General features: G+C 40.2%; 1 protein-coding gene and 1 long non-coding RNA gene across 4 annotated transcripts in view; one reads left to right on the top strand and one right to left on the bottom strand.

Moving 5' to 3' along the window:
• Positions 1-12456, bottom strand: part of Hdac8 (histone deacetylase 8) — a 225718-nt gene that overhangs the window by 150946 nt on the left and 62316 nt on the right. The gene's annotated exons all lie outside the window — the stretch shown is intronic.
• Positions 1-12456, top strand: part of LOC128107816 (uncharacterized) — a 72660-nt gene continuing 60204 nt past the window's right edge. The window contains exons 1-2 of the long non-coding RNA XR_008217221.1: positions 1-10238; positions 12086-12291. This is a non-coding gene — a long non-coding RNA (uncharacterized LOC128107816). The remainder of the gene's footprint in view (positions 10239-12085; positions 12292-12456) is intronic.

The following is a 12456-nucleotide window of genomic DNA, read 5'->3' on the forward strand; positions in this document are numbered from 1 at the left end:
TTGCTACAGCCAACAACTAAAAAGCAGTCCAAGGGAGTCTTTACAGCCAAGCGTCTAACCTTTGAGTTCTAGTCCCATAAAGTCCCCCTTCTTTTAAGAAAAACAAAAATTCATCTATATGAATATAAGGATTATATAGTAAATGGCCCAGAATGATCAGAAAATGAAATATTTCCATAAATTAAAAATTCAGAATGATTGGTAATGTTTTCCTACTCACAATCACAGTGTTTCAAAAGCATTAGATTATTATAACTATATTGAATAAGACAATGTTTCTCTGACAATTAGGAGATCGTTAAAAAACCAGCAACCTTGGAGTGCCCTGGAGTCATAATGATAAACACTGAGTTTTCTCTTGTAGCACTCTAAGGAAGCTAAGACCTAGCTGGGGCCTTAAAGACAATTTTACAGAAGACGGAGATTGGGTTCTTTGTACAGACTTTATGATATAGCCCACAAGTTGGTTATTTTTTATTTTAATGTGCCTTGGCACTTGTTACTCAGGAAAACTTGGGTGTAGAACAGACAAATGCATAACCCTTTGGGCACATTCATGTACTTGCCTTTCTATGAGTGTAATTTTACAATGTGTAGTGAAGAAGCCTTTGCTAGAAGTATTTTGCTTCACACAAACCATTGTCACTGATTTCACCGGGGCCCTGTAACTTTTTTGTGTTGGTGTTGTGTCACTTTATCCTCTTATCAACATGCACTTGCTCTTTTATTACACTCTTATTTGAGCCTTGCTGATTAGATACAAAAGAACACTATTTATCAAGAGTGTATTAGACTTATTTTAGAGCCTCATTCCAAGTGCCACAGTCTCTTTTGCTTCCATAGATACTTCAAATATCCAGCAACCCCGCCCCCTTCTGTTTCCCATGAGATTTTACTTGAAACAAAAATCTAGGCATGGACACTTGAAATGGCATCACTGCTACTGTGAGAAACCTTTCTAGTGTTTACGTAATGTAGAAAACTTCATGAAATCTCTTTCCAACGAGATTCCACACTCTAAACGATGCCCTGGTTCACATGCTGAATTGATGAAGACAGGTACAATGATGAGCAGCAGATTGGTTAAAAAAAAATCACTGGATACTGCCTGTGCTTCACTGAGAGGACACAGCAATTGTTCTAACTAAATGGCTTGTCCTTAGGTTTGCAACAGGGAAGAAACCAAGGAGAGAAAGGATGAGTTCAACCACGAATCCTCTGGGAGAATTAGATGTGGGGCTCTGAGTGTTCTTGCATGTGCATGCTATTTTCCAGTTCTGAAAATTGACATTCTACAAATCTACTGTCTTAATGCATCAAAAGAGTTAATGTGTTATCCTAATGATCATCAAACACTTTCGGGATGGAACAGTAAGTACTAGGCAAAAGGAGGGAAGAGAAGATGGTCGTGAATAATGATGGCCATAATACTGACAATTCTGAAGTTCTTTTCTGTGGGAATGTGTAATCTCTTCTTTCCTCTAGATGGGATTACCAAATTAGATGATCAAAATCTCATAAAGTGGGGTATGTGGTATACACATGTAATGCCAGCACTCAGTAGGCAGACACAGAATCCTAAGTTGGAGGCCAGCATGGGTTACATGGTAGAACCCTGTCTCATAAAACCAAGGGCTGGAGATAAAGCTCAGAGATAGAGCAATGACCAGTATGTGCACAGCTCTGGTCTCAATTCCCAGTATTAAAACAACAACAAGCAAACAAGCTCTTAGATGAAGGGAGTTTTGTTTTCTTTGGGGAGGGTGGGGTATTTGCTCTACACTTCCACATCATAGTCCATCATTGAAGGAAGTCAGGACAGGAACTCAAACAGGGCAGGAACCTGGAGGCAGGAGCTGATGCAGAGGCCATGGGGGCGGGGTGCTGCTGCTTACTTTTATTCTCATTGGCTTACAGAAATAAATACACGTTTAGATAAGATTGCTAAAATTCCCACAAAATGAGGAAACTGAACTTTCAAGACCTCCAACATGCTAAAAAGTAATCTTTAAAAACCTATCCAAGCCAGGCGGTGGTGGCGCACGCCTTTAATCCCAGCACTCGGGAGGCAGAGCCAGGCGGATCTCTGTGAGTTCAAGGCTAGCCTGTTCTACAGAGTGAAATCCAGGACAGGCAGGGCTACACAAAGAAACCCTGTCTCGAAAAACCAACAAACAAAACAAAACAAAAAACCTATCCAAGTGCCAGGTGTGGTGGTATAAGTCTTTAATCCCAGCAAGCAGATCTTTGTGAGTTCAAGGCCAGCCTGGTCTACATAGCAAGTTCCAAGCTACCAAGGACTACATAGTTAAGACTATCTTTTTTAAACTTCCTTTTTATTTATTCTTTGTAGCTTTCACATCATGCATCTCCCCCATACCTTCATATCCACTCTGTGCCCTTGCAATCTCCCCCTAAAATAATATCCACTCTGTGCCCTTGCAATCTCCCCCTAAAATAAAATAAAATTTAAGAGAAAAGCAAAGAAGAAAAATCTTGTCATCGAAGCTGTACTGTGACACAGTGAGTTACACAATATACCCTTTAGTCCATATATCTTTACTTGCAAATGTTCATTGCAAACAATCATTGGTCTGGTTTGAGGCCTCTGGCTTCTGCTACACCATCAATACTGGATCCTCACTGGGGCTCCTCTTGGATATCCTGTTGTTGCCCTGTGTCATGGAGATCCTATAGCTTTAGATCTGCAGGACCGGCCCCTTCACATGCTCCAGCAGATCATAGAGGGGATGGATGCTGGGGTGTGCCAACTCATAATCTGGGTAGTTGCAGGGTTGGTCAGTCCACCAGGGTGAGATCTCCAGCACTGTCCCGGCTAATTTACCCCTTGCAATGAGCAAGGAGCGGGGCCAGTTCTGCTTTCATACTCTCAGGGTCAGCTCACCCACACCTACACTACCAGGGTCAGCTCACCCACACCTACACTACCAGGGTCAGCTCACCCACACCTACACTACCAGGGTCAGCTCACTCACACCTATACTACCAGGGCCAGCTCACCCATACCTACACTACCAGGGCCAGCTCTATTGTGCTGCACAGGCGAAGTGCAGGGGCCACTCTCCTGAATGCTGCAGCTAGCTGGTGAGAGGCAGGGAAAGCTCTCCTGTTCTTGGGATCTCAGGGCCAGCTCTCCCAAATGCCACCGGCAGTGAAGGGCAGGGCGGGGATGTCTCTTCCTTGCCACCTTTTGGCAGATGAGGGGCAGGGTCAGATCTCTCAAGCTCACATTCTCAGGCTGGTTCATCTACACCCTGTCAACAGGGTCAGCTCTACTGTGCTGCCCAGGCGAGGTGCAGGGCCAGCTTTTCCGAGTGCTGCAGCTGGTAAGGGGGAGGGTCGAGGCACGCAGGGCATCTTTCCCCTGCCCTCACCACCACATGACAGACAAGGGTGGTATGGCCAGTTATCCCACCCTCATGAGAGGGTCAGCGCCCTCATCTGCCACAGGTGGCAAGGGCCAAGGGGCAGTGAGACTCTATCTTTTAAAAAAAGAGACATATTTTAAGAATTCAAGATCATACAATTTATGTAAAATTTTAATAATTAAGACTAATTTAATAATTTACTAAAAGCAATTATATCTTCTCAGTTGCAGGTATAATAAACAGGAGTATTTTTAGTCCACTTAGATATGTTCTTCCTAAACATTTTACAGGTTTATTGATGGAACGAGCTAGCATTACTTCTAACAAATGTTTAATAGTTCGCAAAATGTACATTTGTTTAACCAAGTTGAGCCATTATTATGGCAAACTTTACTTCAACAGTAATTGTGTTTTGTATTCTATTAGCTTAAGATAATTTGTAAGATCTTAAGGTAACTGAAAATTCTGGCTGATGCCTAATTTAATTATTTCTAAGGAAATGTTGAAGTATTAGCACAGAACCTTGGGCTTATATGCATTTGCTTCTTATCTGTGCATGTGCATGTGAATGCATGGTACATTCATGTGTTTACTGCATGCAGAAGTCAGAGGTTGATTTTGGGTATCTCAGGCTTGCTTTTATTTACTGAAGAAGGGTCTCTTGCTGAACCTGGAGCTCACAGATGCGGCAAGTCTAGCCAGTCAGTTTGCCCTAGGGCCCCTCTGTCACCACCTCCCACGCACTGGGATTACAGGCAGGCCACCAAGCCTACCTGGCTTTTTTATGGGCTGGTGATCCAAACTCTGGTCCTTACGCTTAGGCAGTAAGTATTTTATCCAGTGAACCATCTCACTAGCTCTGCTTTTATTTTTATAAGTTACAGGACGCTATATTTAAGTGTGTTAAAGGGTGTGTTCTTTTTGCCACCAACAGAGGGACTTTGTACTATAAAGGTATGTATGTACTATAAGGATACAGAAAGTTGTAGAGGGTTCACAAAAGAGAATTTTATTTGTTTAGGTCAAAGCTGGCTAAATTTTGGTGTATGATTTATAAAATTTCTCACAAGAACTCTAATTCCAAGCATATTGATGAAAAACTAGTTTTGTTATTTCTGTGTCTAAAAGACAAAGAATTTTGGATTCTTAGTCTGTTCTTACAGCAAGCTGGGAATGGCTTGCCTTACCTTCTGGAAAACCTTCTTAGGTAACAAAGATTCTGTGTCTTCCCAGAATTATCTTCCAGGGTTTCCTACTTTTCATGTCCACTGGCCTCACATATGGCAAACAAGCCTTCTTTTTTGGGATCTGTTCCCATCTTTCTCTATTACTTAAGAAAGCAAAGTCTTCTCACTTAGGAAGGAGCTAACAGCTTTAGGCTTTACCATCACTTTACTTCTATGCTTATATGGACAATATTTTATTGTTACTTAGGTAACAACACATAATCCTATCTTAATCAAGTCTCAGAGAGCCGATAGGACAAAACCACAAAGGATTTTTGTTTGACTTCATAAAAAGAGAGGCACCTATGACAATTAGCTTTGTGTTGTGTTATTATTGCAACATCACATAGGCAGAGCCATCAAGCCAAAAGTGGTAATTTGCCTCTCCTAGGTTAAAATGGTAAAATGTTACCAATATAAATATTTCAGAAACTGTATGCTGTATGAGATCATGTATGTCTCCACCGGTCATGATATGTTTCTATTTGTCAGAGTTAAGCTTGCTTCTTTGTCAAATGTTAGACAACTAGAGGACCACAGCTCTCACCCATCTGTGAGGACTACATGCCAACACCCCTAGTGGGTTCCTGAAACCCTGGAAAGTACAAAACACTTTATATATCACGTTTTTCTGTATGTATGTATGTATGTATGTATGTATGTATGTGTGAGATACATAGCTGGCTTATGATAAAATCCAAATTACAAGTGAGGCACAATAAAAGATTAACAATAATATCAAAATGGAACGATTAGAATACAGCATAATAAAAGTTATATGAAATATAGTCTTGTTCTCTGTCTCTCCAGATACACTTTAAAACATTTTTCTCTTTTATTATTTTATGCATATAGGTATTTTGCTTGCACGTATGTCTGTGCACCACATGCCTATCACCTCATGTGGAGGCCAGAAGAGGGCATCAGATCCCCTGGAACTGGAGTTACTGTTATGAGCTGCCATGTGGGTAATGGACTTCAACCTGGGTCCTTTGGAAGAGCAATCAGTGCTCTTAATGCCTGAACCATCTCTCCAGCCCCTCTCCAAATATATTAATGTCCTGGACTGATCATGGTTCATCATGAGGAACTGAAACTGAGGAATGTGAAATCATGGATGGGGGTTGTTGTAGTTAGGGTTTCTATTGCTGTGATAAAACACCATGACCAAAAGCAACTTGGGGAGGAAAGTGTTTATGACATTTTACAGCTTGTAGTTCATCATCCAGGAAAGTCAGGGCGGGAACCTAGAGGCAGGAACCAAACCTGATGCGGAGACCCATAGAGGAGTGCTGCTTACTGGCTTGCTCCTCATGGTTTGCTCAGCCTGCTTTCTTATAGAACCCAGGACCACCACCCTAAGGATGGAACCACCCACAGTGGGCTGGGCATTGCTTTCAACTGAGGCTCCCTCTAGTTTATGCCAAGTTGACAAACACTAGCCAGCACAGGGGCCTAATGCACGAAGTTTTCACTCAAAATTTCAGGAGTTTTTGGTTCAGTGTTAACTTGATCATAACTATGCTTCTTGATTTTGAATCTTGGATCTTCCTAGTCACTAGTTTTCAACTGGGGATTCATATCATTTCCCTAATACAAATGTTTAAGATGTAGTCTAGATTTCTGAATCTCTTTATTTGCTTTCCCTGATAGAGTCTGGGTATAATCTAACTAAATGCTTGATACATTCATTTTACACTGGGTCCAGATTTTTATATGCTATTTCTGAGTCTTTTCTCTATAAAGATAATGTTCATACATTTTTATAAATTAGACACAATACCCTGTCTTCTTTGAAAAGAGTTAATCATTATGTTTACAGATATTTTGTTGACGATTTTTGGATTGGCTTTTATCTTGTTTTGCATGCCACAGTAACAACTACATCTCCTTGTCAGCTGCATTATTATTCCTGTAATGAACTCTCATCAGATTTTTCCCTTTTGAAAATGAGCAGTAATAAGGTAACCACAGCTATTGTAAGCCTTTTGTCATCTACACATTGCTTTTTATGTTTTCTTTCAATGCTTCCCTGAAAGTACCTACCACTCACTATAAGCTAGAGGGCTTCCATCTCAACAAAATACCCTCTGAGAGCTCTGACAGCCTCACGAGAAAGAACTGTGCTGGGGGCTTTTGTGCGCAAGCTTCTGTCGGATAGTTTACTTTCTTTTATTATGTGGTACTGAGGATTGTACCTAGGGCTTTATACATGCTAGGCAGATGCTCTACCACTGAGCTATAGCCCCAACCCTGGTTTACTTTTTCTTTTCTTCTGTCTCTCACTCTCCCCCCCCCCCAGCCTCAGGGGCAGAACCTACTGCCTCACATATGTGAGACAAGCACTTTAGGACTGAGAACCACCCTAGAACAAGTTTGAAGCCACACTAGTGAATAGTAAACTAAGACAAAATTTTGAAAACTAGCTGAAAAGAAGGTGAGTTAATAATTCTCCTAACTCAAGCCTGAAGGGCATAACTATTAATCATAGAGACCCCTCAAGGAGCTGATGAAGGATGATCAGGAGTTCTGTTTGGAATATTGGTTGGTTTGTTTTGAGACAGGGTCTCATGGCTGGCCTGAAACTCACTATACAGAGCAGGCTGGCCTTGAATTTGTGGCAGCCCTTCTGCCTGTCTCCTTAGTGCTGGGATTGACAAGCAGGAGCCGATACACCTTGCTGGCCACCTGCTATTTCCATGGCTTGCTCTTGTTAAATCCTAGCCATGTTAGTACATACATGGTGGCATCCCATTGAGGATTTGATTTGTGTTTCCATGATGACTGATACCAGACTTCTTTTCAGATTCTGGTCGCCCTGTGTATGTGTTTGAAAGATGCCTATTCAAGTCCTCTGTCTAGTCTGAAATTTGTCTTTTTCCTGTTGAGAAGGATTATTCATATTTTCTGCATAGTAAGACCTTATCTATCAGATAAATGACTGACAAATATCTTCCCATCATGTAGGTTGTCTTTTCCTTTTCCTTAATGTTCTTTGACACATAAAAGTTGTTAATTTGATGCCAGTTACATGGCCCAGTGTATAAAGACACTTCCCATGTTAGCCTGGCTCAGTGTATAAAGACACTTCCCATGTTAGCCTGGCTCAGTGTATAAAGACACTTCCCATGTTAGCCTGGCTCAGTGTATAAAGACACTTCCCATGTTAGCCTGGTGACCCAGGTTTGATCCACAGAACCTATGTAAATATGGAAGAAGAGACCTGACTCCACAATGCTGGCATCTGACCCCTCTACATGTGCACTGTGGCACACACACTCACACACATTATGCACACACACACACACACACATACACACACACACACATTTTAAAAGGTTTTATAATTTGATCAACTCAAGTTTATCTCTTTTTTACTTTTAATATTTTTGTCTCCAAGTGGGTAGGGTTACAAGTATGTATCACATCTGGCTTGCTTGTTTGACATGGGGTATCATTATATACCTACCTTAGATTATTATTATTGTTGTTGTTGTTGTTGATTTGGATTTTTGAGTCAGTCTCGTTATGTAGCTCTAACTATCCTGGAATTCACCTCTCAGAGATCTGGCTACTTCTGCATGCAGAGTACAGAATTAATGTGTTTACCACTATGCCTGGCTCTAGCTTGGATCTGAATTTGTGACCTTCCTGCCTCAGCCTCCAAAATCCTAGGATTATAGCAAAGCATGGTGGCGTACACCTTTAATCCCAGAACTCAGGAGGCAGAGACAGAGGCAGTTATATTTCTGTGAGTTCAAGGCCAGACTGGTTTACATAATGAGTTGGAGGCCAGCCAAGGCTACATAGTAAGAGACCCTCTCTCAAAACTGAACAAACAAAACCAAACAAAAAACAAAACCAACAAGAAACCCACACTAGCACCAAAAGTCCTGGGATTATAGCTTTTCACCATACCTAGTTCTTGTGGTCATTAAGTCATCTATGTTTAAAGACACCTCAATTACTGGACTCTAAAACAACTGACCTTTGGTATTACCGCTTAGCAGATGGCTCACTGAGTTTACAGGAACGACAGTGCCCGAGAGACTTTCATACACGTCTGCTTCGGTCCACGCAGGATTGTGATTGACATTTGTCTTAAACAAAGGGGAGAGATGACTGTGTTGAAGTTTATCTGAGCCCTGCTTACCCTAGAAAGCTGAGATGGCTAAGAAATTTTTCCCACCTCTGGTTTTCCAAGAAAAGATGAAGCACAGGGTTCACCCTCCCTTGGCACATTATTCCAGGTGCAAATCCACCTCCACCCTCCCTTATAAGACTTACAGATGACTCACTTGTTTGTCTGCCACTGGAACAACGCGGGCCCCCTTCCTGTTCTTTGAGATGGCTCTCATTCCCGAATGGCCTCCCATTGCAATAGCTGAATAACTAACTGCCTTAGATGCCCACTGCATTCTGTCTTTCCCATCACTGACACGCATGTCCAGGAGAGACCAGGTTCAACATACATATTTCTGAACACTTTGGGGAATGAGTATGCAGTTCTGTGATCAGGCAATTGCTTAAAAAATAACCCCCCCCAAAAAGACAGAGCTCCACCTACCTTCTTAAATGCCTTGACGAGCTGTGCCCCACAAAGTCAGTCTTTAACAAAAAAGCATAATGCTCAGTCAACTGCATTTACTGGTTTTTATGCCCATTAAAGGTCAGGGACAGCCAGGTGTGGTGGCTCAAGCTTTTAACCCCAGCACTTGAGAGGCAGAGGCAGGTAGATCTCTGAGTTCAAGACCAGCCTGATCTACAGAGTGAGTTCTAGCACAGGGCTACATAGAGAGACTGTGCCTCAACAAACAAACAAACAAACAAACAAACAAACAATAAATAAATAAATAAATAAAAATGTCAGAGAGACTGTGCCTCAACAAACAAACAACAAACAAATAAACAAACAAACAAACAAATAAATAAATAAATAAAAAATGTCAGAGATGCTTGGGTCCTGATGTGAAGACTTTGAGGTAAAACATCAGGTGGCCATCTCACTCTGGCAAAAGCACATGCCAACACTGTTCTATCACTTCAAAGATTCTACAAAAATATTTTATAAAATGTTTGCTGCTGATATTTATTGATGGACATTTAGAGTATTCCCAGTCTATCCCTTTTACAAGTAAGTATTCTGCAGCAGAGAATCTCGAATATGCCATTTTGAATATGTACAAATATGTATGAAAGACTATTAGATGAGTAATCCCCGAATCAAAGATTTTACTTGTAATTTAATTAAAATTGCCAAAATTGTCTTGCATTTAGTCTATAATTGTGAATACCGTGTTAGCAAACTTTTATGCATGTAATAATGTAAAAATGGGAAAATGGGGAAAAGTTAGCATTATAGACTTTTAATGATATTTTCTCATTTGGACCTTTCTAAAAAGACTTAATCATATGTCTGTTTTCTCTTTTAGTGTTAACAAACAGCTTAACATTCTTTGCTTCCATTATAGCTGTTTTGGAACCAGCTGAAAATACAGTTTGGCTCTGTAGGTATACAACAAAAATATCAGCCACTATTTATTGGGTGTTAGCCTGTGCCAAGAACTGTACCAAATGCTTTCAGCGGTGTTGACTCAATCAATTCTCACAACAGTCATGTGAGGTAGGTACTATTATTATTTCTATTTCACAAATGAAGGAAGTAAAGTACAGAGAAGTTAAGTAACTTTTCCAAGGTCACACAGCTAGGAAGTAGCTCAGCTCAAACTGGAATTGTGTAAAAGCACTGTATGAAGATGTGATTGACATATAAAGAGTTATACTATATATGTTTCATTGCATACAGTTGGTGAGTTTGAAAATAAGCATACATTTGAAAAATAATTAGACTTCATGTCATAAGTCTCTAAAATTTCCCATCTTCATCTTTATTATTTATGATAAAAACATGTAGCAAACTTTCCAAGTATACAGTATGGTGTTGTTAACTATAGGTGTTTTGTGGGACTCTATAAATTTCTAAATGTCCGTCAGTGGATAAATGTTTAAAGGCAATGCAGTATACATATAAGAACAGAGTGTTATTCAGGCTTTAATAATGGAAATCCTGCCATTTGCAACAATATGGATGAACTTGTAGGACATTATACTTAGTAAAATAAACCAGATATTCAAGAACAACTACTATTTGATTCCATTTAGATCACGAAAAGTATATGGCCAAAGTCTTAGCAGCAGAGCGGAATGGTGGCCGTCAGGAGCTAGTAGGAGAGGCAATGCGGAAATGCTTGAATTCGCCTTTCAGTTGTCTGGCTCTTTGGCCTACATGTATAGTCATCATGATCAATAGTTTTGGTATCTTTCTATCTCGGCTCTTACTCATTTCCTTCCATGTGATTCTTACACTGTTTCTTCTACTCCCCTTTCCCCATTTCAGTCTTGTTAATGTAGGTCAAGTTCATCTATTTCCTATGATTTTACAAGATTTGGATTGTCTTTTCCATGAACACTTGGCTATTTTTTTGTGTTTGTCTCTGTCCCCTTGCCCATTTTCTACATGTTTGGACTTAGAGCTTTTTGACTACTGATCTTTTAGCAGCAACTTATATCTCAAGGTTTCTATTCCTCCCACCAAGGTTTAATCATTTTAGCTTTCAGTAAGGTTACTTGGATTTGAGATTAATGAGTTGTTGAAATTCTCCCTAAAGGCAGGTAAATGACCCAGGGCCAGATTTTCATAAGCTTCCATGTGATCTTTGCCTCTATAAACCAAATTAAGCCACTGAGCTAGACTCTTCATATTTAGAATTTATACAGGAATATGTGTGACAAACGGTTAGGTCAAGAAGGTCCTACTTGTGAATACAAAGAAATTCATTAACTGTATGAGAAAACTACTGAAAACGTGACCCAGGAAGTAAAATAAATGTGACAGCAGTATAATTCTCTGCAGTATAATTTCCCCCTTTCTGTACAGTTTGATATGATAGGCAGTTACTACTGAAGATAAATGAAGACTTGAGAGAGTAGAAAGGAGGTACTATTTGCCTGAAATGTATCAAGAAAACTGACTCTGAATCCGTTATAGTGAGAAGTATCAGAAGGTTCTTTTCAGAATTGGGCCATATTTCCCTTTGGATAATTATACCGTACACTACAAATGGGTGAGAAAGTGTGAACAGTTCTAGTTCCTACCCAGGAGCTTAGATAGTTCATAAACAGAAGAGTCACAGTCGTGAGTGGGTTCATGAAAACTGCCGAAGATTAATTGAGTTAGGGAATAAATTGAGTAGACAGGTCATCATGAACTAAATTCATTAGTTGTTTTCATTGGACACAGAAGGTCTTCTTTTTCTGGCTCTAAGCTTCTTTTGGACACTTTCCTCAGATGGCAAATAGAATTTTCCTGCTCTGAAACATGTTTTTATTCATAAAATGTAGACTAGCAGATCCAAAGTCTTTACTTGGCTGATGAATTTTTCTTTTATGTACCTTTTTTTTTTTTTAAAGAAAAAGCAGCAAAGAAGAACCCTCACAGGTTCCAAAGCCATTTCCTAGGATGTACCTCAAATTTTTCCAGGTTCAGTCAACAATGTCTACCTCTAATGCTCTTGGTTCAGTGGAGTCCAGGAGGCTGAGAGAAGCGGCAAGATTAAGTCAGACCCACTCTCCTGCGCTTACTAAAGCAGAAATGTATAGGTCCTCATATTTGTGAGGTGAGTACTAACTGAAGCTCTCTCTCCAGCTCTCCATTTTTATTTTACCTCATTATTTTAATGACATTTACATTTTATTACATTTACTTATTTGCTGGGGGAGGGGCCATGTGTGGAGGTCACAGGACAATTTGTGGGAGTCAGTTCTCTCGTGTGTGGGTCCCA

Source organism: Peromyscus californicus, unplaced genomic scaffold (assembly GCF_007827085.1).
Source record: "Peromyscus californicus insignis strain IS unplaced genomic scaffold, ASM782708v3 Scaffold_10__1_contigs__length_136768540, whole genome shotgun sequence".
Classification (NCBI taxonomy): Eukaryota; Metazoa; Chordata; class Mammalia; order Rodentia; family Cricetidae; genus Peromyscus; species Peromyscus californicus.